Raw genomic sequence first — 27,469 nt, 5'->3', positions numbered from 1 at the left:
CTCAAGAGGCTGAGGCAGGAGAATGGCGGGAACCCGGGAGGCGGAGCTTGCAGGGAGCTGAGATTGCGTCACTGCACTCCAGCCTGGGCGACAGAGCGAGAATCCGTCTCAAAAAAAAAAAAAAAAAAAAAGATAAGACTATGGTAATATGGTAAAGAAAATACAAGATGAGTTTGAGAAATTTGATAGATATCTTTCTTTCAAAAGCATGAAAGAAAATGGAAATTCTAGAGCTGAAAATTATACATAACAGAAATTAACAATCTGAAAGGTGAGATTAATACATTAGTCAGAGCTGGGAAAAATGCAAATAGGAATATGGGTCAGAAGAAATACTCATAATGAACTATGAATAGGTTAAATGAAAGAATACATTAAAAATGTACAAGAGACGTAGAAGATATAAGTATGATACGTTTGGTAACTATGATAGGTTTATCATACTTGTAATTGAAGTATTTGAAGGAGATAGAAAATAAAACAGAAGCAATATTTGATGACATTATGGTTGAGAATTTTCAAAATTTTGGTTGGAGATATTCAGCAATAACGCTATGGAATCAAGGCAAGCTGGATAAACATACAGCAAGGCATATCTAGGCCAAGCATAGTAATTCTGTTGAAATCATCCTTCCCTCTAAAACATAAAAGAAAGCAAAACAAAGCAAAACCACAAACAAACAGGGAAAAGGATTTAAAATAACCAAAGAATAAAAAAGCAACACTAAAGCTAAGTGCTGACTCTTCAATAAAAACCAGAACTATTATAATACCTCACCTTTTCCTGCATAATCTGCAATGCCATTTCTGTCCTACTTTCATAAATAAGTCCATTTATTTGTACTTGAGCATAAACACAATAATGTTTTATTTAATAAAATTTTATAATAGATCATCTCACTCCTTGTACTTCTTTCATGTAAAAATTTGCTTATACTTGGCTCTTTGTTCCAGCACTTAAAATACAGAATTAGCCTGCCAACTTCCAGATAATACCCAGTTAGGATTTGACTAAAATTAAGCTGAAAACCCAAATCAATCTGTGGAATGCAGATATTGTCATAGTACTGAATTTCCCAATAAGATGTTTATATAATCTTTAATTCCTTACAATAGAGCCCTTGCATATCTTTGTTGGATTTATTTCTTAAAAAGTATCTGTGAGCATATGATATGAGTACTTTAAGTTGTTTTCAATTTTTTTTGGTAAAAAGAAATGGAGTTGACACGTATTTAGGGCCCTTATAACAAATACCTTGCTTAACACTTTTTTTTTTTTTTTTTAAGTCGATGTTGTTCCATCACCCAGGCTTGAGTGAAGTGGTGGGATCATAGTCTACTGCAGTCTGAAACTCCTGGGCTCAAGCTGTCCTCCTGCCACAGCCTCCTATGTAGCTAGCAGTACTGGAAATAGGCCACCACACCCAGGTAAATTTTGTAGAGACCAAGTCTCTCTAATTTGCCCAGGCGGGTCTTGAACTTCTGGCCTCAAGCAAACCTCCCTCCTCATCCCCTGAAAGCACTGGAATTACAGGTATGAGTCACTGTGCCCAGCCCTTAACATCCTATGAAACAAAATATAAATGATAGGGACTTTTTTTAAATGTATAGTTTCAGATCTACTCAAAATGTGACTTGTAGACTAAGGCTGTTCCACCCAGTGTTCACTACTCATCTGCAAGGAAGTATGTGAAGACATTCAGAATAGACATAGCAAAATTTTCATAGAAACATAGAATTGTCATAGCATCTTAGTGTGTTATTACTGTATTATTACTATATTTTACCAAAAAAAAAAAAAGGTCATAAATGGTTTTTCCAAAAACTTCTGGCCGTTTACCACAGGTCATTTGAGAAGTGTGAATGTCAATACCATCTACTGGAAAAGACAGCTTTGTTTACATTATTTCCCAGTTTTACTGGTTCATCTTTCCTGCAGTGGTGACTGTCCCTTTCATACCTGCAACCACAGAGGGAGACCATCTTCAATTTCCCATCCAGAGATCCTACTTTGCCATGTGAACACTTACTCAGCTTTTAGCAATTCATTGAAGTATTGGTTCTTTTATTCTTATGTACTTGGTGGTGGTCACATATATCTCCAGTTGGTCTCTCCTCAGCTTTCAGGTTGTATTGTTGTTCTGTGATATCAGCTCTGATACGGGTTAAAAAGAAGTTGTTACTTTATAGTTCTCGTGGCTTTTTCCCTTCCACAGTTCAGAGAGGAGTGATGCACTTGTCCAATTATGTAATGTTTACATATACTATTCTGGCACTTTACCTCTCTTATTTAGTCTAAATCCAACAATTAAATATATTTAGTGATTATCCACAAACCTTATGCTGAAGCTTCTCAAATCATTTTTTCTTGTCTGAAGGTCATTCTCTAAGAGTTTCTCAAGAAGTTCTTATGGGAACAATTATTCTCAAGTCCTTGCATTTTCATAGCCATTTTACTTGAAGGAGAATTTGGCTGGCTACAGTGTCTGTGATATGCTTTCTGGTTTTGAAATCATTTAAAAAAGTTTCTGTATTGGTTTTAGAAGTCTAATGAAACTCTATTATAATTTTCTGCCTTTTGTAAATGACTCTTTGTCAGGATGTCCAAGAAATTATTGTTTATCTTTATTTTCCAACAGTGTCACTAAAATATATCTCAATATTCATAATAGTGATTAAAATTTTTAGGTGTAGAGTGTGGCTTCCTAGGATGGCAGTTATTCTTTTTTAGCATAGTGGTATTTTTTAGTTTACATTGTTGCTGTTATAAATAATCTGTCCACCTAATGCAATCCTTTCAAGATTGCTTTTAAGATGGTCTCTCCCCCCACCCAGAATTCTGCTCCTTTTAAGAATTTGCCATTGTCTTTTATTTTCTGCAATATTATTATTACAAATGTCTATGCATAGATTTCTAATTGTTCCTGTTTACAATAAATTGGGATCTTTGATTCTATAGCATAATAGTTTTCATCAGTTCTGAAAATAGCCATTGTTTTTCACATATTGTTTATTTCTCATCATTTCTCTCTTCTTTTGTATTCTGTACAAATGCATAGTAGATGATTCCTATTCCTACTGTTTTTTTTTCTTTTTCTTTTCTTTTTTTTTTTTTTTTTTGAGACAGAATCTCACTCCGTCACCCAGGCTGGAGTGCAGTGGCTCGATCTTGGCTCACTGCAACCTCCGCCGCGAGCTCAAGAGAGTCTCCTGCCTCAGCCTCCCGAGTAGCTGGGACTACAAGCACATGCCACCATGCCCGGCTAATTTTTGTATTTTTTGTAGTAGAGACGGGTTTTCACCATATTGGCCAGGCTGGTCTCAAACTCCTGACCTCCTGATAAGCCCACCTCAGCCTCCCAAAGTGCTGGGATTACAGGCGTGAGCCACCGCACCTGGCCTATTCCTACCGGTTTTTCACATGTTTAAATCTGTGTTTCAATTTGGAATAAATTTCACTGACTTTTTTTCAGCTTACTAATTGTGTTTTCAGTTTTCTCTAAATAGTTGTAAAACCAGTCTGCATTATTTTAATTTTAGTTAATATGTTTTTTACTTCTAGGTGACCTGTGTGTTTATAGATTTGCTTCTTACTCAGAGGTACGTAGATCATTCTGATAGTCTCTTTCGTGTCAGAAACTCTCACTCAGGATATGTATTTTCTTGTCAACTTAATTTTTTGTTAATATTCTATTTAGAAAATAAATCTTGGAGATTATTTGAAGGCTTGACTTAAAGTTTTGTGGGTTTTGGGGGTTTTTGTTTGTTTTTGAGCCTGCTTCTGTTGTTTCTCTCAGGTAAGGATAGCAAGGGCCTAAGGCCACTTCAAGCTCAATCTTCAGCCTGTTAGCCCTACTTCAGAAATTCTGCTGTCAAGCACCTCTGGAAGCAGAATGCAGTTAAGAAATCCCAGGGCCAGGCGCGGTGGCTCACGCCTGTAATCCCAGCACTTTGGGGGGCCAAGGCGGGCAGATCACGAGGTCAGCAGATCGAGTTCATCCTGGTTAACATGGTGAAACCTCGTCTCTACTAAAAATACAAAAACTAGCCGGGCGTGGTGGCGGCGCCTGTAGTCCCAGCTACGCGGGAGGCTGAGGCAGGAGAATGGCGGGAACCCGGGAGGCGGAGCTTGCAGTGAGCCGAGATGGCACCACTCACTCCAGCCTGGGCGACAGAGCGAGACTCCGTCTTAAAAAAAAAAAAAAAAAAAAAAAAGAAAAGAAAAGAAAAGAGAAATCCCAGGAGACATATATATATATATATATATATTTTTTTTTCAAGAAAGTGTCCCAAACATCTCCTTCTGTATTTTAGGATTTTTTGAGACATACTCAGTTGAAGGTAAAGCCTTCCCAGAGTTCCAACTTTATAAAGATCTTTTGATCCAAACCCCTGTCCAGACTTTGCCCTGTTTATAGTGCACAGACCATTAAGCCAAAATTCCAGGCCACCTCAGACCAGAGGTCAGCAGATGCTTCTAGAGCAATTTAGTGCTTGCTTAATGTCCGTTGAATTGCATATTACTTTTAATTTGGGGGATTCTTATTTTCTTATTACTCTACGCATTTTTTAAAATGAATGTTAACATTTTATCCAGCATATTTTTGTGTTCCATATCGGAAATTTTTACCACAATGTGTAGTTTGGGATTCTACTTAAAATAGAAACATGATTGCCTCTTCTGCAGAGATCTTTTGAGATGGGATTATTAAATTAGAGCATAAACTTATCTGAGGTTTAGGTTTATAGAAATTTTGGACCTTATTGGTCTGCATTTCTTCGTGATGGGAGACATCTCACCTGCCCTCCTTGGGCCCACAGTTATACGTATAAAACCATTTTTTCTCATGACTTTTCATTGTAAAGAGCCACTTATCTTCCAATGGTTGTTTCTGACCCTTTTGTTTTTTGGGATTTAGATATGTTTCCAATTTTGTTATTTCGGAAAACTTTCCTGAAAAAAATTACATTAATATTTGTATTAAATATTAATAAAACAACTGCACTCAATATATGGAATTTATCATTTCTGAGGGAACACATCTATTTAATATATCAAAGAATACATGTTCTATAACAGAAAGAAAGTACAAATAGAGTGAATGTGTGTGATGAATTTGCAATGTCTGCCATGGTTCTTTTATTGTGCAGGAACAACAGAGCAAAAATAATTCAAGTTCTTCCATTGTGTTTGTACTTCCCACTGAGTAATACTATCTCTTCCATTTTTGTCTTTGGACTCCAGTGTATCTTTTATGTTAATTTATCATGTTTAATAGGTGAGAGGTTTGTGTTTTGCCTTAGAAAAGACCTGATAAAATTTGCATTGTACAATACCCAAGAGATGATGATGGCATTTTTTTCTTGTTCATTTTATATTACAGTGTTCTGAAATGTATTATCAATGGAACTTTACACAAAAAGACTAAGAGATTATATTGTTCTTCATTGCATAGTAATCTGTGACATACTAAAAGCATATGACTGCTCCATGCCTTTAATTATGAAAACTATACCTATATAAAATGAATTTTAGCATATTGGAATTTTATTTATATTAAAACACGGAAGAAGCTAATAATATAATTTAGTACTTATAAATTTCCAAAACTCCCCCAATTAAAGTATAATACATTGAAATGCTATTAGAAAGCTTATAAAAATGTATGACAATTTTTATTGGCAAGCTACTTATCAAAATAGACTATAAATTGTTTTTTTCATGATATGCATAACACTTTCTTATTAGAGATAGTTTTCCTATCTTTAAATGAGCAGCTGTTCTCTTTTAACACCTTTTAAGATGACTAATAGAATTGTTTTGAATTTTCTATCACTTAAGTTTCTGTTTTCTGGGTGGATACCTGATAGAAATAATCCGTGTCAAAGTATGTCTTATGCACTATTGTTAGCTTGCATTTGTTTAGATCTTATACTTTACAAAACACTTAATAAATTCTTGCATTATCCATTCTGGTTAATGCATTCATATTAATAGGAGATATAATATCCTAAATAATAGATGAAATTTTAAGCACTCTGGTAGACTGATAGTGATTGTTTATATATATGAGTAGGCAGTTTGCTTTTTTTTTAAATGTTATTTTACTTTAAGTTCTGGGATACATGTGCAGAATGTGCAGGTTTGTTACATAGGTATACATGGGCCATGGTGATTTCCTGCTCCTATGAACCCATCATCTAGGTTTTCAGCCCCGCATGCATTAGATATTTGTCCTAATGAAGAGCAGGCAGTTCTTTTACTATTCCTCAGCCTCTTACTCCGTGGACAGAGAGCGCCAGGCATCTAAACATTGCCCTTACACAGTGAAAAGCACATACATTGGCAGAACCCTGTTGAGGAAAAATGTAAGCATTACATAAACAGAGAAGAACACAACTTTTGCTTATTCACTTTTGAAGACTAAATTTCTATTAAAACTCTGAAAATGTGCAGATAGAATATATATAAACATGTGTATATGAATATATGTGTGTATATATACGTATATGCGCTCAAACTAAAATGACCTAGTCTATATTTTAAATCCTGCTGGACTCTAGTCTAAAAATTCATAATAGCATTGGATTTTTGAATACAATGAAGTAAAAATCAGTCAGATCTAACCTAGGGTTCTCACAATCTTCATAATTGCAATTTTAATTCACTTTAGATCTATTTATTCTAGTTATTTACTTTTTATTTTTATTTTTTTGAGACAGAGTCTCGCTTTTGTCGCCTAGGCTGGAGTGCAATGGCATGATCTCAGCTCACTGCAACCTCTGCCTCCTGGGTTCAAGTGATTCTCCTGCCTCAGCCTCCCAAGTAGCTGGGATTAGAGGCACCCACCAACACACCCAGCTAATTTTTGTATTTTTAGTAGAGATGGGGTTTCACCATGTTGGCCTGGCTTGTCTCAAACTCCTGACCTTGGGTGATCCACTCGCGTTGGCCTCCCAAAGTGCTGGGATTACAGGCGTGAGCCACCGCACCGGCCTCTTCTAGTCACTTTCCTTTCCCTTTAAGAATAACATAAATTAACTTTGGATATAGTTTGGGTATTTGTACCCTCCAAACCTCATGTTGAAATGTGACCCCCAATATTCATGGGGCCTGGCTGGGAGGTGTTTGTGTCATGGGGGCAGATCTCTCATGTATGGCTTGGTGCACTCCTCGTGGTAATGAGATTTTGCTCTATTCGTTTGCAAGAGAACTAATTGTTTAAAAGAGCCTGGCTCCTCCTCCACCTGTTTCTCTTGCTGCCTCTCTTGCCATGTGACACATATGTTCTCCCTTTGTCATCTGCCATGGTAGAAGCTACAAGAAGCCTCACCAAAAGCTGACCAGATACTAGTGTCATGCTTGAATGATCCTGCAGAATTGTGAGCCAAATAAACATTTTTTCCTTATAAATTTTCTAGTCTCAGGTATTTCCTTTACAGCAGTGCAAAATGGGCTAACAATCTTAATAAAGCATTAAAAAAAGAAAAGTGCCAAAATGTGTTACAATTGCTCTGTTACTTAAAGGTTATGTTGTACTCTCAATTATATGATTAAACATATTTTAAGAAAAACAATTTGGTATTTAATTGATAGGAACTATCAATCATAAATTTTGTGATAATATTCAAATATTAAACATTTACAGTCTCATGTTGGCTAACAGAAAATCTTTTGAAATTATGTAACTTAAGATCTGTACAGAATTGTATTAGAGAGACACCCCAGATCTTCTACTTGTATAATCTAATGTCCTTTAGAAAGGAAACAGTTATAGATGTGTGGTGTTATTTCTGAGGCCTCTGTTCTGTTCCATTGGTCTATATATCTGTTTGGTACCAGTATCATGCTGTTTTGGTTACTGTAGCCTTGTAGTATAGTTTGAAGTCAGGTAGCATGATGCCTCCAACTTTGTTCTTTTTGCTTAGGATTGTCTTGGCTATGCAGCACTATTCACAATAGCAAAGACTTGGAACCAACCCAAATGCCCATCAATGATAGACTGAATTAAGAAAATGTGGTACATATACACCATGGAATACTATGTAGCCATAAAAAAGGGATGAGTTCATGCTCTTTTCAGGGACATGGATGAAATTGGAAACCATCATTCTAAGCAAACTATCACAAGGACAGAAAACCAAACACCACATATTCTCACTCATAGGCAGGAATTGAACCATGAGAACACTTGGACACAGGGCAGAGAACATCACACACCAGAGCCTGTTGAGGGGTAGGGGGCAGGGGGAGAGATAGTATTAGGAGAAATACCTAACGTAAATGACGAGTTGATGGGTACAGCAAACTAACATGGCACATGTATACCTATGTAACAAACCTGCACATTGTGCACATATACCCTAGAACTTAAAGTAAAACTAAAAAAAGAAAGGAAACAGTTATATTCAAATAAGACGTTCCCTCCAAAATACTATTAAATTTAAAAAATGAGTAATATTTAATGTTAGAGTAAAATGAAAATCTATATATTTATATAACATTTACTCATTACACATGATTTTAATTTTTCTAATATGTTCATTTCTTCAAACTATGGTTACAAATACATTGTCATTAGGAATACAAATGTATTTATGTGTGTAAGAGTAGTACTATGTAGATAAAATAGACATTTTTGAACTCATAAATACAATCATATATAAATTTAAAAATATTTGGATTCCAATAATTCATTAATCAAAAATTGATCTAATTATTACAGTATTTGGTGAGATAGTGTACAGTAACAAAATGTAACTAAAATTTTGGGCTTAAAAATTAATTTTATTTTTTAAATTTCAAGTAGTACATTAAGACATCATGTCTACTTTCAAAACATGTTTGCTTACATAAGTATTAAGAATATGCTTCTAAATAAACTGATATTGTAGCCCAATGGTTATACAGTTTTCTGTCTTGGTGGTTATAAATAAGAGACCTAGGCTATCGTTGATTCTTTAGTTGAAATTTAGCCCAAAGGCAAAAGGTAGATTGAATAGCCTCTTTCTGTTTTTTTTCTTTGGCACAGGTGGTACATCAAAATCCAATCTGCAAAGATGCAAGATATTCAGAATTCTCTTATACTCTCTACTAATTTCATGATACAGGTACTAAGAGAAGAGCATGGGTAAATTGCGTGACACTGAGGTTTGGGATATGAATAATCCTGTCACACAGGTTGTGAGCATAAAACCATGTAACAAGCTTGCACATGTACTCTCTGAACCTAAAATACAATTTGAGATTTAAAAAAAAGAAGAAGAAGAGAAGAGCAGACCAAACAACTATAATAGGATTGGGGTGGGATTTTTTAATCTCTTCTTTCGTGACCTTCAATCACATATGTGTACAAAATATATGTATTTAAATGTAGATATGTTTCCAAAAGTTCTGTGAACACATCAGAGGGTTCTTTTCTAGAGAGAGAAGTTCTGTGGGGCTGTAAGACCAGTGAAAGAGCAACATGGAAAGAAGGACTAGAGAAGCAGAGTTCTCCCCATCCCCTTCGGGGGTGTGGCTGAATTACCTTGACATGACATGTCATGCCATTTTATAGAAACTGCCTTTCAGCTACGAGGAGCTGATAAAAGACAAGGTTTAATAACCTCTCCTTGCTCACTTCATACCATTGACAATTAGTTCTCTTGTAAAATCTATGAATGTTTTGCCTTAATTTTTTTAATTTTTAAAATTTAATTTTTGTGAGTACATAGTATATATTTATGAGGTACCTGAGATATTTTGATACAGGTATGCAATGTATAATAATCACATGATGGAAAATGGCACATCCATCTCCTATACTTAGTTATTTTAAACTGTACAATTAAATTATTATTGAGCATAGCCACCCTGCCGTGCTATCGAAAACTAGATTTTATTCATTCCTTCTATTTTTTGTACTATTAACCATCCCCACCTCTCATTCAATTCCCTACTACCCTACTTGTAACCCTCATTCTACTCTACCTCCGTGAGTTCGATAGTTATGATTTTTAGATCTCACAAACAAGTGAGAACTTGTAATGTGTCTCTTTCTGCACCTGGCTTATTTCACTTAACATAAAGACTTCCAGTTCTGTTGCTGCAAGTGAGAGGAATTCATTCTTTTTATGGCTGAATAGTGCACCATTGTGTATAAGTACCACATTTTCTTCATCCATTCATCTGTTAATGGACACTTAGCTTGCTGCTACCAAATCTTGTGTGTTGTGAACAGTGCTGCAACATACATGGGAGTGCAGATATCTCTTTAATGTACTGATTTCCTTTCTTCTAGGTATATACCCAGCAGTAGGATTGCTGGATCAAATAGTAGCTCTATTTTTAGTTTATTGAGGAACCTCCAAACTGTTCTCTATAGTGATTGTACCAATTTAAATTCCACCAACAGTTTATGATTGCTCCCTTTTCTCCACCTTTTGGCCAGCATTTGTTATTGCGTATCTTTTGAATATAAACCATTTTAACTGGGGTGAGATGACATCTCATTGTGATTTTGATTTGAATTTGTCTGATGATCAGTGATATTGAGTACCTGTTCATATACCTGTTTGCCATTTATATGGCTTATTTTATGTCTATTCAAATCCTTTGCCCATTTTAAATCAGATTATTCAAGATATTAATCCCTTGTCAGATGGGTAGTTTGCAAATAGTTATTCTCATTCTGTGAGTTATCTCTTCACTTTGTTGATTGTATCCTTTGCTGTGCAAAAGTTTTTTAACTTGATGTAATCCCATTTGTCTATTGTTGCTTTAGTTGCCTGTGCTTGTGAGGTATTACTCAATCAATTTTTGCCCCAACCAATGTCCTGGAGATTTTCCCCAATGATTTCTTGTAGTAGTTTCATAATTTGAGGCTTTAGATTTAAGTCTTTAGTCCATTTTGATTTGATTATTGTATATGGTGAGAGATAGGGGTCTAGTTTCATCCTCCTGCATATGGGTATCCATTTTCCCAGCACCATTTATTGAGGAGACTGTCTTTTCCTTAATGCATGTTCTTGGCACATTTGTCAAAAATGAGTTCCCTGTTGATGTGTGGATATGTTTTTGAGTTTCCTATTCTGTTCCATTGGTCCGTGTGCCTGTTTTTATACCAGTACCATGGTGTTTTGGTCACTAGAGCTCTGTAGTATAATTTGAATTCAGGTAATGTGATTCTTTCAGTGTTGTTCTTTTTGTTCAGATAGCTTTGGCTATTCTGGGTCTTTTGTGATTCCACCTAAATTTTGGAATTCTTTTTTTTTCTATCTGTGAAGAATGTCATTGGTATTTTGATAGTGATTGTATTGAATCTTTAGATTGCTTTGGGTAGAATGCACATTGTAACAATATTATTTCTTCCAATCCATGAACATGGAATATTTTGTTCCATTTTTTTAGTGTCCTTTTTAATTTCTTTCATCAATGTTTTACAGTTTTCATAATAGAGATCTTCTACTTCTTTAAGTTAATCAATTCCTAGGTATTTAATTTTATTTGTGGCTACTATAAATGGGATTACATCTGTTTTCTTGTTAAGATTGTTTGATGTTGGCACATAGAAATACTACTGTTTTTTACATTTTGATTTTGTGTCCTGCAAATTTACTGAATTTGTTTATTAGCTCTAGTAGTTTTCTGGTGGTGTCTTTAGGTAATTTTAAAATTGTAAGGTACTATATTCTGCAAAAAAAAAAAAAAAAAAAAAAAAAAAAAGGATAATTTGACCTCTTCCTTTCCAATTTGGATTCTTCTTATTTCTTCCTTTAGTCTGATTGCTTTAGGTAGGATATCCAGCACTATGTTGAATAACAACTGTGAAAGTGAGAATCCTTGTCTTGTTCCAGATATTAGAGGAAAGAATTTTAGTTTCTCCTCATTCAGTATCATGCTACATGTGGGTCTGATATTTATGGCTTTTATTATGTTGAGGTGTGTTTCTTCTATACCCAGTTTTTTCAAGTTTTTTTTTTTTTTATCATGAAGTGATGTTTAATTTTATCAAATGCTTTATTTTTTTTTAACGTCAGTTGAAATGGTCATATGTTTTTGCCCTTCATTGTGTTGATATGATGTATCACATGGATTAATTTGCATATATTGAACCATCCTTGCGTCCCAGGGACAAATTCACTTGATTATGATGAATGATCTTTCCAATTTATTGTTAAATTCAGCTTGCAAGTATTTTGTTGAGGATTTTTGCATCAATATTGATCAGAGATATTGGCTTGAAGTTTTCTTTTTTTGATTTGTCTTTGGTTTTGGTATCAGGGAAACACTGGCCTCATAGAATGAATGTCAAAGTATTTCCTCCTTCTGTATTTTTTGAAATAACTTGAGTAGGACTGGTATTGATTCTTTTTAATATGTCTCATAGAATCTAGTATTGAAGCCATTGGGTCCTGCGTTTTTCTTTACTGGGAGACTTTGTTATGGTTTTGATCTTGTTACTTTCATTGGCCTATTTGTATTTTTTAATTCCCTCATATTTTAATCTTGTAGAGTGTATGTGTCTGTGAATGTATTGATTTCTTCTAGATTTTCCAACTTGTTGGCATGTAGTTGCTTATAGTAGCCTCTAATAATCTTTTCAAATACTGCTATGCCAGTTGTAATGCGCCCTTTATTTGCTATGATTTTATTTATTTAGGTCTTCTCTCTTTTTTTCTTAGTCTGGCTAAAGGTTTGTCAGTTTTGTTTAACTTGTTTATAAACCAACTTTTGCTTATCTTTTGTATTATTTTCTTCATTTTAAATTCATTTATTTCTGCTTTGATATTTACTATTTCTTGTCTTCTCCTAATTTTGGATTTTGTTTTGCTCTTGCTTTTCTAGTTCTTTAAGATGCATTATTAGGTTGTTTTCTAAAGTTTTTCTTATGTTTTGATGTAGGTACTTATAACCTTCTTTCTTAGTATTGCTTTGACTGTATTCTATAGGTTTCAGTATGTTGTGTTTACATTATCATTTGTTTCTGGAAATTTTTCAGTTTTCTTAATTTCTTCATTGACTGACTAGTCATCAGCAGCATATTGTTTAATTTCCATGTATTTGTATAGTTTTCAAAATTCTTTTTGTTATTGATTTCTAGTTTTATTCCATTGCATTCGGAGAAAATGCTTGATATTGTAATAATTTTCCAAGTGTTTAAGACTTGTTTTGTGACCTAACATATGGTTTGGTTACTGCTGCCTTATTTGGTGAGATCAGGTTTTCTTTGATGGTCTTAATACTTGCAGATATTTGTCTGTGTCTGGGCGTTGGAGTTAGGCATTTAAATTAGTCTTTGTAGACTGAGTTTGTTTGTACCTATTGTTCTTGGGAAGGCTTTCCAGATATTTGAAAAAACTTGGGTGTTGTGATCTAAGCTCTGCTTTAGGGGCCACCCAGTCCAGTAACAGTATGGTTCTTGCAGACTCGTAGAGGTACGGGCTTGATAGTCTTGAACGATATCCAGAATAATTTTCTAGATGATGAGACAGAGAACCCTGTTCTTGTCCTCTATTTTCTCCCAAACAAACAGAGTCTCTATTTCAGTTCTAATCCACCTGGAGCTTGGGGTAGAGTGACGTAAGCATGACTATGGTCACCACTACAGGGACTGCACTAGGTCAGACATTTAGTCAGCACAGCACTGGGTCTCACCCAAGCCCTCCTGTAACCACTCCCTGGCTACGGCCTATGTTTGCTCAAGATCTCAGGATCTGCAATCAGTGAGGGCAAACACAACCAGGCCTATGTCCTTCGCTTTACTTGGTTGGGTCCAAAGATGTCTTCAGGAGCTAAGGACTGCAGTAAAAAATTCTTAGAAGTCTACCTAGTATTCCACTCTACTGTGGCAGAGCTAGCACTCACATCGAAAGATGCAGTTAGTGTCATTTTTCATATCCAGAATTTCTGCTTAACACAGAGAATTACAGATAACTTCATTTCCACTCTTCTCTCCCCTTTCAAAAGGCAGAGGAGTCTTACTCTATGGCCATGATCATTACAGGCCCATGGGCAGTACTAGCAGACTACCACTGATGTTCCCTTAGGGCCCAAGGGCCCTCGAGCACTTTACCCCATGGTGGTGAGGTTTGTGGGGACTCAAGTTCAGATTGCTGGAATTGAGGATTCCTCCTTGGCAAGGGCTGCTTTAAATGCTACCTTATAGGTTGGTGTCAGTTGAATTTGGTCCAGGTTTGCCTTCTGCTGACACAGATTAACACTGAGTTCAATATCTCACAACTGTCGTACTCTCCCTCTCCCGAGTTCACAGAATCACTCTCCGCATCGTACTGCTGCTGCTACAGGATGGGAGAGTGGTGGTATCAGCTATACAAGACTGTTTTTCCTACCTCTTCAGTGCCTGTGCTATGGAGTTAAAACGAGGTACTGTGAGTGCTCTCCTTATTTTTGGTTCTTATGAAGGTCCTATTTTGTGTAGATAGTTGTTAAATTGTTAATTGATTTTTTTTTGCCGGCAGCAGGGGTGATCAGTTAAGCCTTCTATTCTGCCATCTTGCTCCACCCCACTGCTTTTTAAATATTTCTTAAATCTGTCTCATCCTCTCTATTACCACTGCGCTAATGTGGACCATTATCAAGTTTTTATGGATTATTACAACAGCCTCTCTTCATGCCTGCAGTCTTAAATCCTTCCCTTTTTTTCCTGCAGAGAAATGCCAAGTAACATGTCCTGAAATACAAGCTCATATGAAATTTATTGTTCTCACATGTAGTACAAAGTGCAAGCTCTTCACTATGAAGCATTTCGCATGGTACATATGAACTGTGCAAATGCCTGTTGAAGAAACAAATGGACAATAAATAAACAAAGAGGTGAACAAGGCAAATAAGGCATAGTCAGATTCCTTCATGCTTTCTCTTCTTCATCTTTTATCTTTTTTTATTGTGTACTTTTGCCTTCCAGATTGATCCCTACTTAGAACCACTCTCTCTTCCTTTGCCTTGTTAATACCTAGTCACCATTTTTTTCTTTTCTTTTTTTTTTTTTTTGAGACAGAGTCTCGCTGTCTCACCCAGGCTAGAGCGTGGTGGCTCAATCTTGGCTCACTGCAAACTCCACCTCCCAGGTTCGAACAATTATCTGCCTCAGCTTCCTGAGTAGCTAGGATTACAGGCACCCACCACCACGCCCGACTAATTTTTGTATTTTTAGCAGAGAAGGGGTTTCACCATGTTGGCCAGGCTGGTCTTGAACTCCTGACCTCGTGATCCACCCGCCTCGGCCTCCCAAAGTGCTGGGATTACAGGCGTGAGCCACCGTGCCTGGCCACCTAATAGACTTTTAAGACTCAGCTTAGAAATAATCTCTTCACTGAAGTTTCCTGGATCCCTCCTCTTGACTTCCTCTCTCCACAGCATTTCAAATATTGGAAACATTTCCTCATATTGATTCATATTAGCCTATTAATATTGTCTGGAAATTTGTCCTCTCCAAGAGTCATATTGAAACGTGATTTCCAGTGTTAGAGGAAGGGCCTTGTGGGAGGTGTTTGAGTCATGGGAACGGATCCCTCATGAATGGCTTGGTGCACTCCCCATTGTAATGAATTCACACGAGATCTGGTTGTTTAAAAAGCGACCTGGTACCTCTTTCTTTCTTACTTGCTCTCTCCATGTGATATGCTGAGTCTCCTTTTGCTTTCACCATGATTGTAAGTTTCTTGAGGCTTCACCAGAAGCAGATGCTGGTGCCATGCTGCTTGCACAGCATGCAGAACTGAGTTAAAACAAAACCTCTTTTCTTTATAAATTAACCAGCCTCACATGTTGCTTTATAGCAATATGAATGTACTTGTCACCTCTGAACACAGCTCCACCACATTTTAGCCATTTATTTTCATGTCTCTCGTTATACCTAGATTCATTTCCTTAAGGACAGAGATCATATCATATATAAATATTTGCAACCTGACATGAAATTCACTCTTTAGCCTCACTTATAGTTAGCCTCACTTATAGTTACTTAATACTCACTTATAGTTACTTATAGTTTATAGAATGAATACAGAGTTGAATAACTTAACTAATAGTAAATAACAATCATATTTGTCCAATCTGTGTGCGTCTGGGGGAAGAATTAATGAACATAATTTCTGCCTTTTAAAATTTGTCAGTTATAATTGTTAACATTTTTCCTAAAAACATAAATATATTCAGCTGAAAACCTTCATATAGGGCACATTTATAAATCTTACCATTTCTTTGTTTTTATTCAGAAAAATGCCAAAGATGTTGAATATTTTACAAATATACTCTATGGGAAAATTCTGCAATGATCTGGTTATGCTTTATTCAAAGGTTTTGGGATTCTTTTATTCCCATATTTGACTGGAATTATGATTTTATATTGAATGTTATTCATGCATATATTCTGTCAAGAAAGTTTCTTTAGATTGTGTGACAGAATTAAATGTATTAACATGTCTTGGCATTCTGCTTTAGGTAACCTCTTGAGTCATTTATGACATATTAAGGTGGTATTGTTCACATTGGGGTTACAGCAACAGATAAACAATATTCACACATTATGGGAGCTATTTTATGGAGTAACACATAAATTATGTATGCAAACAAATGAAAAATAATAATTGTTCAGACAATGATACATTAGCTAGAATGGTCAGGAAGAACCCTCAGAGCAGGGAGACAAGGGTAAAGGCATGAATGATAAGAAAGTGACAGCCACAAGAAGTTATTGAGGAACAGCCTGCTTGGCACAGAAAGAGCAGATACAGAAGCCTCCAGTAGGAATAGACTTTGTGATGTATGCGATAGAAAGGTTAATGAGACTAAAGTGAGTGAACTAAGAGGGGCGTGCTAAGAGATGGGTAGGAGAGGTAGACAGGGGTTAAAATGAATAGTTTAGATTGAATTATTATTGCAGGAGAAGCCATTAGACAATTTTTCAACAGAAGAGTAAGAAGAAGATAGATCAAAGGACTTGCTGTTGTCTTAGATGCGAAATATTAAAAAATAAGTGAATGAAAGATGAAAAACAAGGGTGTTTCCTTGAGAAACAAGGTGAGTGGATGGTAATATCATTTATTAGGTTGACGCAACACTAAGAGAGGAAATACTCCAGAAAAAAACAAACAAACAAACAAACAAAGAAACTATGCAGAGAGTGGAGATCAAGAATTGAGATAAAATCATGTTGGATTTGATAAGCCTATTATTAAAAATGCAAGTGAATATGCCTTCTAAGAGCTGTGTCAACAGATCAATTATGAGAACCTCAGGAGAGCACAATATATGTTAAATTATTAATATGTACTGTGACTTAATGTGTTACCTTTCTCAAGTAATAGATTTGCATTTTAATGAGTTTTCACTAAACACTTTGACCCAGATAAATTGCTCTAATACTCACCATACCAATCATGTATCAGACTATGAGACTTGAGTACTGTGATAGGCAATGATTATTTTGAAAGACATAGGCACCCCACCATTCTACTGAAGCACAGGTCTCATAGTTACGCAGTTCAGTAGTCTACCTCATCTGCTTTCCCAAAATCACTTTCCTATACTCACATTTCCAGAAGACAGCCTTGGGAAATATGAATCCCCCACATATGCCCATCAAGAGCTTTTCCTGATGAAAATTTTAAAAGATTTGAGAACGTATTCAACAGTTAATTTGTGCTCATCTTTTTTCACTGGATGAATAAGGTTAATAAGTTTTTGTCTAATAATTAAGTAGTTAATGTATTATTAAGGTATTTTTTTAGGATGTTTTAAGATATCAATGGATAATATGTTAGATACCTAACTATGCTTTTATTTTCATTATTCAAAACAAAAGAAAATGTTTACTCTCCAAATAGTTTACTTGTTTTACTATTAGTCTAGTCTTTCAGGGTCAGAAAAATCACGAAAATCACAGTAATGACACGTTATCTCCCAGTTTGAGAAATGGTAGTTTGGAACCCAGTGCTTCATGTGAAACCCTCTTGAGCTGAGGAAAGTGAAAGTGAACTGAGGGCAGGGAGGAAATGGAGTCTTGAAAGTGAATGTCAGTGCTTTTCGTACTCTTACTTTCACACAGGGAGATGAACATATACTGGGATTATGTCATGATTTGGCCTTATTTCATTTGTGTACACTAAATTATTACTTAGACATTACTCTATCCATATAAGGCAAAAAATTTATCTCTTTTTAAAAACCTTTTCTATATTTATGGTTATGTAGCTCCTATAAGTATAAATGGCTGCATTGTTTAGCCCCAAATATATTTTCTCAGAGTCTAACGTTAAGATATTTAAAATAGTTTATTAAATATTTAAAAAGCTTATTAAAAGATGAATCTCAGAACAAATGCCTGGAAGTTACAGGACATCTTGAAACTGTATTGAGCTTAAAATGAAAAAATAATCTGTTCATCTTAATTTAGAAATGTTATAATTAATAATTTATAAATATAGGCTTTATTTGATACAGGTGTATCAGCTACTACTCTGTAACAATAAACACTAGAACTTAATGACTTAAATATGTTTTTTTTTTTTTATTTCTTGTGAGTCTACTGATTATCTAGGTGGCTTGATTGATTTGGGGCAACCTCTGTTGATTTCAGCTGGGCCTGTTCAGTCAGGTGACATAGCTGTCAGAATGACTGAGTTCTGGCTGTCCAGGATGGTTCCCTTGAATTCATTCATAGCTTGTTAGGCATGAATCTGAAAACAGATACCTCAAAGTTGCAAGATGACTTTTAACAGAATTATATTCCTCCTCTTAATTTTGAAAGAACAGTGAATAGAGGATATTTAGGAATTTTTAGTCATATGTTTTGTTTAAGCTAGTCAAATAATTTTAAAAAGTCTATGATGGTTATCATTTTATACAGGTAGCACACAACAACTCTTTGATGGAAGATACAAGGTCTTATAACTTCACGCTTGGGCTCAAAAAGTCACCATCAAATTTGCTTCAATTATGTTTAAATGAACTAAACTTTTGATTATCCTTTCACTGCTTAGCAGGGTGCACAAAAGTATGTGTTTAATTAAATTAAGACTACCAGCCTTCCCAAATTTTAATTGGCCTCTGTGTTTTATAGGCGAGCCAACAGTATTATAGAGTTGATATAATGTAATTAAATTTTAATAAATTCTCTGCAAATTAACTTAGGAATTAAAGGAAAGTATTTCCAAATTACATAATTTGTATAATCTTTATGAGTTTATTTCACAAGATACCTTTTCAAAGATAAAAAATGTAATTCTAAAAAAGGGTTAGGTAGTTAAAAGATAAATAAAGCTATCAGTAAATGATATGTCAACAATATTAAGCTATTATTTTCAAATTCCTTTCTAATTAGAAAAGTAATGTATTAATTGTAGAGACTGGACATTTAGAAATACATAAAAAGCATAAAAACATTCAAAATTTTGTTATGCATAAATTAACCATGGAATCATACCATGTATATAGAGATATAGTTGAAATTTCTGTTAATTTTATTAATATTATGTAATAAGAGTAATTTTCTTGCATATTTTTGAAGCATTGTTTTTAATATAACATTTCTAGAATATAGTAACTACACAAAATGAGTTAAACACACATTTTCCTCAGGCATGAAAAATTAATTTAAGTATTCTTTTTTTGAACCTTTATTCTTTTTGAGTATTTATTTTGTTTTAAAAGCAAGGCTGTGATGAAGCTAAGTATCTCTGTACATTACCGCATGCTTTCTTCCTGATACTGAATACTTTAAAAGTCTGTAGATGTGGACTACTAGTCCCCATCTTTTTCCTGTGCCTCTCCAATTCAGCCCAGAGTACTCTCTCAATCTCTCTTTTTCTTCCTGCCCCCTTCTACATCTCTATCTTTATTTAAATCTCTGCCAATCTGAGAAGCCATATAAGTGTGTTGAATTAATTTTCTTTGCATTGTGTTGATTACCAGTAAGAGTGATTTAAAAAAATTAAATGCTAATTGCATTTTTTGTGGAAAAATGCATATTTATACACTTTACCATTTTCTGTTGAATTTTCAAACTTTGACTAAACTTTTTATATAATACAAAATCAACCTTTTATCTAAAATTGACCTTACTTTATTTTTTTTTCTGTTTTAGATTTATATTTAAAATGTCCTCCATGCCTAGAGTTACAGAGGTAATAATATCTTTTTGATTTCCTTCATGACAGAGATACTTTTTAAAATGTGTTGTTGCATACATTTTTATTAATATGTGTAGTAAAAACAAGGGCATGGCAGAAACCATAGAGTTGAAATATTAAATAAAAGATGAAATGATAATAAGGAAAGCTTCAAAATATGATGCTAGTGGGTCACTGCACACAAGAATTCATCCTGATGGGAACTGTCTGCCTTGGCACCTTTATTCTTCTAGTTGATTAGCTGTCACATGTGGTAACTTGGTAGACTGCGCATTATCATAAAACTTTCAGAATCACGCTCAAAGCCAAAGCATATCATAGCTATTTCTTCTCCCTGAAGATGACTTGAAACCAATAGCTACTCTTTAACTCTTCTCATCTCTCTAAACTGCACATTTCACACAAGTCGTAAAGTACTTTAAATAGGTAAATATCTCATTTTGATTTATATTTCCACAGAGATGACCTAAGCACAGAGTTCTTTATAAAAACCTATGCTTGAATAAATTTGGCCAGATCGCACAATAAGGAAGGATATAGATTTTGAGGTTAACATTTATATCAAGGTCAACTGCATTGGAAACAAAAAAAAAAATGGATATTTGTACAGTATAAAAGTTCCTTTATTACGCATATTCTCTATTTTTTTGAATTTTACTTTAAGTTCTGGGATCCATGTGCTGAACGTGCAGGTTTGTTACATAGGTTTACATGTACTGTGGTGATTTGCTGCACCTGTCAACCCCTCATCTAGGTTTCAAGCCCCGCATGCATTAGGTATTTGTCTTAATGCTCTCCCTCTCCTTAGTCCCCACCCCCCATCAGGCCCTGGTGTATGATGTTTCCCTCCCTGTGTCCATGTGTTCTCATCGTTCAACTCCCACTTGTGAGTGAGAACATGTGGTGTTTGGTTTTCTGTTCCTGTGTTAGTTTGCTGAGAATAATGGCTTCCAGCTTCATTCCTTTTTTATGGCTGCATGGCATTCCATGGTGTATATATGCCACATTTTCTTTATCCAGTCTATCACTGGTAGGCATTTGGATTGATTCTAATTCATGGCTATTGTAAATAGTGCTTCAATAAACATATGTGTGCATATCCTTATAGTAGAATGATTTACAATCCTTTGAGTACATACTTGGTAATGGCATTGCTGGGTCAAATGGTATTCCTGATTCTAGAATCTTGAGGAATCGCCACACTGTCTTCCACAATGGTTGAACTAATTTACACATCCAACAACAGTGTACACACATTCCTATTTCTCCACAGCCTCACCAGCATCTGTAAAAGTTCTTTTCTTTTTTTTTTTTAGACATAATCTCACTTTGTTGGCAGGCTGGAGTGCAGTGGGGAGATCTCAGCTCACTGCAACTTCCACCTCCTGGTTCAAGAAATTCTCCTGCCTCAGATTCCCAAGTAGCTAGGATTACAAGTCTGCACCACCACGCCCACCTAATTTTTGTATTTTTAGTAGAGAAAGGTTTCACCATGTTGGCCAGGATAGTCTCAATCTCCTGACCTTGTGATCCGCCCACCTTGGCTTCCCAATGTGCTGGGACTACAGGTGTGAGTCAATGTGTCTGGCACGTAATCTTGTTTTAAGTAGCAGATTCTTTCTGACACAAGTTAATGTTTTGTATTCTTTGTAAGAATTTAAAGAGAGAAGAATTTCTATCAATTTGAAATCTCGATTTTGTCATATAATAATAAGGCAAATTTTCACTGTCATAATTAATAAATGGATTATGGTTTGCTCACATTTTGAAATATAGCAAAGAACAAAATAAAAAATGGGAATATGTTGAAGACAATTTAAACTTAAATCATTAAATATATTAGCAAAAAGTACAGAAAGGAACTTATTAACATTTGAAAAATAATACCAATAACAACCTTAAATCAAATAACAAATGATTTTTGAAGCACTTTAATTTCTTCTGTAACACTGGTGAAGAAATATAGATTCTCCATGTACTACAAAACAGAAATCCTTTGTTTTGTTATGCTCACGTTTCTAAAAATTGATGCATGTTTCAAAGAATCAATTGGGAATTGCTGCACTTTACATATTTAAAAACATATCCACATATGGAAATCACAGAGTACATAGGGCTTTTTAATAGATGATGACTTCTCATTCAGACATTATAATTTTAGTTGTCATTTTTTGAAAGATATTAGAACAATCAACATCTGAAATTATTTTAGGCAAGAATGAATACACTATAATTTCAATAGGAAGTTGAATAGTAATAAAAGAGCAAAGCACACTACATTTATTTAGTTTGGGAGTCAATCGTGTAGACACAAAGATAATTTACAGTCTTATGTGCACACACTTAACATCCAAGATAAAGTAATGTTTTTTAACTTAGGATTTCATATTAAAAGGTATTTTTAATGTTGGGAGAAGCAAGAAGGGAAGCAAAAATATAACCCAATACCAGTAAAATTCAAAAGGCAAAAATCTTATAAAATACAAAGCCGTGGAGGCCAATCGCTCTTCTGAACTGTTGCTGAAAACAAATTGAAATGATGTTAAGACAACCAAAATGGAACTCCTAAAGCTGCCTGGAGCAGATGATAGAATTTTCTTGGGACACATTTAAGTAAGAGCTGCAAGATAAAAAAGAGGAACAAGAAAGGCAAACTAGACAGGGTCATTGTTATGGAAAAGTTCTCAGTAGCAAGGCCTTATTTCTATAAAAAACATAATTCATACTCATACTTTATTAATACCAACGTGAGATCCAGGATAACAGATCCAAATTTCCTGCTCCATTGTGGATGAGGCAGTAGAGTGCAACCATCGCTCACGTTTTGGGATTTTAGAAAGTCTGAGTTTCAGTTATCTTACTGTAAATATCAGTCTAATATAACTTTCATTGATATTTCAGTACTGTCTGAGAAATATGAACAAATATCTGAACACACTTTTAAAAATAGTGGTGTTTCATACTAATATCAAGTAATAAAATATATTGTTTGAGTTCTACCTTTTTATGAAAAAAATTAAAGAAGGGTTTCTTAAAGTTGTGGAAATAAAGACCTATGATTGATGTGATCACATAATTTATTGTCCAAATCAAGATACTTTTGAAAATAAGAAGCATGAAAATTATTAAAATAGCATCCATTTAAAAAAACCTTTGTGTATTGACTGACAAATTGATTTTGTTAAATTGGATGAACTATAAAAAAACCATTAAAATCCATTTTTAAAAACTTTAATAACCTTTTAATCATTTCTATCTCTAGCACCAATTTACTGATATTTTTCTGAAGAATACTTGTTTAAAACAATTTTATAGATACGTAATTTGTTTATTTTATTAATTTCAACTTTTAAATAAAATATCATAAAATTCATTAGTTTTCAGTGTAGAGTTTGATAAATGTTAGTATATTTATAGTTGTATAACCATCACTACAGTCTAATCTTAGAACTTTTCCATCACCTTGGGCTCTAGGTGATTTGTTTTTATTATTGTACAGCATGACTTGGTAAATGTATCACAATTTGTAGATGAATTCTATCGTTGTTTATCATTTAGATTATTTCCAGATTTGGCTTTTATCAATATAGCTACTATAAAAATTCTTGTCCATATCTTCTGGTGCACCTGAGGACACATCTCTGTTGTATATATCTGTAAGAATAGAATTTGTAGGTCACAGCGCAATCATGCATTTATCTTAAGGAGATCATTTCACATTGCTAAGCACAGTGGCTTTTTCAATTTACATTTGTTCTTACAGTATATAAGACAATCTTATGCACTATATATTTGGCCAAAGTTGGTACAGACAAATGTTAAGCTTTCAGACATCTTAACGTGTATAGTAATAGTTCATTGAGGCTTTAAATTGCATTTCCCTGGTAATGAAGTTAAACAAGTTTACATGCTAATTTTTCCTTTGAATAATTTCTTTACTGAAGTTTAAAAATCCATTTAAAAATTATGTTGTTTATCTTTTCTTCATTAACATGATAACATTTTTATGTATCTGGATAGAATAACCTTCTTGGTTATATATGTTGCTCTTCTACTCTGTGGCTTTTCATTACATTGCATGTGTCTTGAAAAATGAAAGTTTACAACTTAAAATAATCCAATTTATACTATTGCATGTACAATTTAAGTTCTGTATTCTTCTTAACGAGTACTTTTTAAACACATGCTATTTTAAGATATCTTAGTGTTATCTAAATATAATAAATGTTAATATTATTAAGTACTGTTTTACCTTATTTTAGATCTATCATTTAATATAAATTTATTCATGTGTACTTGTGGATTAGGAGCTAGTTTGGCTTTTTATTTTCCAGTCTAGGTGGACGGCTGACCTAGTTCTGTTTACAGAATAGATCATGTTTTTCCCACTACTCTACGTTAACACCTTTGTAATAATTAAACTGTACTTATATCCATGGGTTTGTTTTTATCCTCTCTATTCTGTTTTATCATTCTGGTCTTCCTAGAGTCAATATTTCATTATTTTAATTACTGTGATTTATAATAAGTCTTGATATCTAATGGGAGATATTATTCATTAGTTTGTTAGGCCTGTGTTGATACCAAAGTATATCATAACAATATAGTAATATGCATAAAAATTATTAAAAATATACAAACTAACTTTGACCTAGAGGAAATCCTCACATTTTGTTCTTCTTAAAGATTTTCCTGAATAATTTTAGTCTTCTTTTATGTCCAAGTATGGTTTTAAACCCATTTGTCTTTTTCAAAATTTTACATTTATGTTGAGATTACATTAAATTTGTATATTTGCAGTATTCTCTCTTACAGTGGATGAACATGTCATAGTTCTTTATTTGTTTTTCTTTAATTTCTCTAAATAATGTTTTATAATTTTGCTATGTAGGTGCCTCAGACGTCTTTGGTTAGACATATTTTTTTCTTGCTGTTGTAAGTGAAACATCTTATAAAATTATATCTTTTAAATATCTGTTGCTAAAACAATTACTTTTATACTCACAATGCTTGTTTGAGGCCATTTATTACATTAAATATTTTTTCTCAGTTTTTAAACTTTTTTACGTAAATAATGAAGTTGTCTATGCATCATAAGTTAGAGTTATTTTCCTTTTCAACTTTTAATATGGTTTATTTCTTTTTCATGACTTATTTTATTCTGAAGAACTGCCTTTGGAATGCTGAATAGACATTGTGGTAATGGGCATCCTTATCCCTTCATATCACAGAAAAGCATCTTTCAAAATTTCTTCCATAATTTTGATGATTTTTATTGTTTTTTAGATGATTAAGAAATTCCCCCTTCTAGTTGTAGTGTGATATGCGTTTTGGCAATAAGTGGATGTTTAATTGTTTCAGAAATAACTGTCAAACATTTAAAAAAAAGTGTTAAATTTGAGTGTACTTCTAAATTTACTGATAATTTGTACTTTTACTTCTATGTTCATGAGTGATTTGGGTTTGTAATTTTCCTTTCTTATAATATCCTTCTCAGGTTTAAGTTTTAAAGTAATTCTCTCTTCATGAATTGAGCTATGGCTAGTCTTATGGAAAAGTTGCTGTGACTATGGTATTATTTCCCCATTTAAAATTTGTAAAATCCGGTAAGGCTATCTGGTAGTGCCCTCCAGTTTCAAGTTCTGTTCAGCTCTCTGTTGTCAGAAGTCTCTACTGTAATTGTCAGAGAGATACTTCTACAAACCTGCCAGGTCCCTAGGACAGTGTTTCTCCAAGTGTGTTCCTCACACAAGTAGCAGCAATGTCACCAAGAAACTTGCTAGAAATGCAAATTGTCAAGCCCCTTTTAATACCTGCTGAATTAGAAATTCTGAGGTTGGGGCCACCAGTCTTTGTTTAAATAAACCTCCCAGGTGACTTTGATGTGCACCAAAATTTGATAACTACCTTAAGAGAAAGCAATTCAAAGGTCAGACTTTCTTTTTTTGCCTTCTCTGATGTCTTAGCAGAAAGTATTCATTATTTTGTTAGTGCTACATTGACATCAAAGTATATGAAAAGAACATAATTATATGTATAAAAAATATTGAAAGTATAAAAACTAACTAACCTAGCAAATTCACTTATAGAAATTAATCCTAAGGAAACAATACAAAATTCTTAAATGTTTTACGTTAAATTATATTTAAAGAACATAAATTTGTGCATAGATGATATTCATTTCAGTATTATTTAGTTAATTGCGGCAAATTATGTGTAAGTTCATTAATAAAAATTGATTAAAAATTATTTCATCTTTCAATGATATAATATTATGCATCTAACAAAACTTTGATTATATATAAATGATTATACATAAAAGATTTTATATATCACATATATGATTTTATATATTATATGTGATTTTATATACAAGAGATATAAATGATTATATATAAATGATATAAAAATATATTAATGATTTATATATAAATGATTATATATATTATATACATATATTTCTTTCCAATGGTAATATATTATTGCTTTAATTAAGGCAGAAATAAAGTCATATGTATATTACAAACAATTTTACTTTTTAAAAGATGTGGAAATATATATTCATTAAAATACCAATATAAAGTAATTTGTATTTTTGTACTTGTTTATTTTCTTATTAAGTTCTACTAAAAAGTTACTGTTTCTAAAGAGTTATTTTAACTTGTGCTCTAAATGCATTGCCTGACTCTCTATCCCAGTTTCTAAACAGTTTTTAGAAAGTGTTGTAAGTGTATTTTACAGTATTTATTGTTAGAGGAGATTATCAAATTTATGTCAAGATTGTGGATGTTTTTATTACACATATTCAGATATAAATGGATTTGCTCCCATTTAACCTTTATTTATTTTTAATGATTATATTTTGGTTTTAAAATATTTGTTCAGTTTTTGCTCTTATTAAAATTTATCTGAGGCTTATGTAAAAAGATGCAAGGAGAATACAGAAGAAAAAAAGAGTCCAAATGGATTTGGGTCTTATCCTTAGATAGAGTCTTTGCACATTTACTAATTATCTATCTGTTTCCAATTTTAGTATGTGGGCTATGAAGTGAGCATCACATTTTTTGTAAAGTTTATAGTATTCACACTTTCAAAGCCAAAACACGTCTATAGTTAATTTTGTTGAGATTAGATGTTTGTAATAAATACACCAGTGATTATGTTTTAACTGGGATGATTTCCTAGAATATTTTTCTCTAGGGAGAGGAGATGATATGGGAATAAGATAATAATACATTGCATAAATGGCATTCAAAGGTGTGGATATATATATACACACACACATATATAATGAATATGCATTGAAATACTAATACAACGTAGGCTTACTATT

Source organism: Macaca thibetana, chromosome 2 (genome assembly GCF_024542745.1).
Source record: "Macaca thibetana thibetana isolate TM-01 chromosome 2, ASM2454274v1, whole genome shotgun sequence".
Lineage (NCBI taxonomy): Eukaryota > Metazoa > Chordata > Mammalia > Primates > Cercopithecidae > Macaca > Macaca thibetana.
Note: the sequence above shows the minus strand (reverse complement) of the source record.